At 68.0% G+C, this 1,672-nt stretch overlaps 1 protein-coding gene across 1 annotated transcript in view; it reads left to right on the forward strand.

Annotated features, from left to right (window-relative positions):
- THBS3 (thrombospondin 3) overlaps window positions 1-1,672 on the forward strand; it is a gene marked incomplete at its 5' end in the record, with an annotated part of 16,678 nt that overhangs the window by 14,629 nt on the left and 377 nt on the right. The window lies entirely within an intron of this gene.

Consider the following 1,672-nt stretch of genomic DNA (forward strand, 5'->3'; position numbering starts at 1 on the left):
CGCGCCCTGCCCGCATTCCCCTTGCCTGGCACCGAGGCTGTGGACCCCGTCGGGGGATGGGGTGCAGCTGGGTCGCGTCACGCCCGTGCTGATGCCCAGGCCGCCCATCCCTGCCCTGCTGTTCCTGCAGCGCAGAGGGTCCCCTTGTCTCTGCTGCCTTTGCACCGACACCTCAGAAACCCCCCCGGTATGGCTGGGGTGGCAGTTCAGTAGAGCCCAAGAAGCCCTCCCCGGGAATTGGGGCCCTCCCCGGGAATTGGGGCCCTCCCCGGGAATCAGGGCTCTCCTGCAGGGCAGGGACAGGGAGGGACCAGAAAGGCTGGTGCGGTCCGGCCATGCCCAGGAGCACGTGTCACCGGGGAGGATGGGGGCTCTGTGCCCTGGCATTGGGTGGCACCTGGTACCTCTGGCGTGGAGCATCGGCATCTGGCTTGGCATGGGGCATCAGCCTGGGCCAGGGGCCACGTCCTGAGTGGGATAGGGGTGTTGTGCCTGCTGGGGCCCATGTGCCTAGGGGAGGCCCTGGGACCTGACAGGGAGGTTACTAGGAGGTACTGGGATTTTGTGGGGCCCTGGGCCCTACCTGTGTAAGCATTTCGGGGGGGGGGGGACCCCAGGGTTTGTTTGGGGTAGGGCGAGACAGTGGCCAGCTGGTAATGATTAACCCCAGGCTGAGCCAGAGGATAAGCCCCCACCCCCAAGCAAGGGGCTGGGGGGCTCCGTCCCTTCGTGCTCCCCACCAGGTCCTGGGGGCTGTGGCTCAGCCCATGGGGCTGGGTAGATGCTGCCCCCCACCCCATCTCAGGGATGCCCAGCCGCTGCCCCTTCCCCATGTCCCCACCTGAGGCTGCGTCCACCTGTGATATGGGGATGCTGCTGGTGGTGTCTCCCTGAGCCGGGGGAGGGAGGGGGACCCCACCCTTGGGGACAATGCCGTGGGGACCCCATCAGCAAGGCAGCATGCCCATGCCCTGCACCAAGCGGGGCGGAGGGACTCCCTTTCCCCGGGGCTGGCGGCTGGGTGGGGCCTTCTCACCTGCTCCAGGTGCTCTATAAAGCTCCCGCCGCTGCCCAGCTGCCAGTTCCTGATCTCCGGATTGCAGAGCACGCCAACAGGAGAGCAAGCTGCCGCAGAGCCCCGAGAGGCACCAGGATCCCCCAGGACGAGCCCCATGGCACTCACAGCTTTTCTGTTGCTGCTGGTGCTGGGCACAGGTGAAGGGCTGGGGCTGGCGGGACCCTGAGCCGGAGGGAGCTGGGCTGGGACCCAGGCGAGCGGGGAGGTAATGGGGCAGGGGGACCAGGAGCGGGATGCCCTGGTCTGCTTTCTGAGCAGGGACTGGGGGGCACCAGAGCCAGTGGCCCACGGCACAGCAGCAGCAGGGACATCGCTATCTCTCCTGGTCTGGCCCCAGGGTGCAGCACCCCAGGGCTGGTTGTCCCCAGCAAAGCCGGGACCTGGGGACCTCGCTGTGGCCGCAGCCCCTTTCAGCTGTGTCCAGAAGGATTGGCCAGGGCCGGGCAGGGGGGCTGTGCCAGGGCCAGCCAGAGCAGGCTGCGCCTGGGGCTCGCAGGCTGGTATGCAGGTGTGTCTCGGTGAGCTATCCGGACCCCGGGCTCTCCTCGGGTGCCGCAGGAGCCCGCGGCACCCACTGGGAAACCACCCAGAAGC

Source organism: Pygoscelis adeliae, unplaced genomic scaffold (assembly GCF_000699105.1).
Source record: "Pygoscelis adeliae isolate BGI_AS28 unplaced genomic scaffold, ASM69910v1 Scaffold484, whole genome shotgun sequence".
Classification (NCBI taxonomy): domain Eukaryota; kingdom Metazoa; phylum Chordata; class Aves; order Sphenisciformes; family Spheniscidae; genus Pygoscelis; species Pygoscelis adeliae.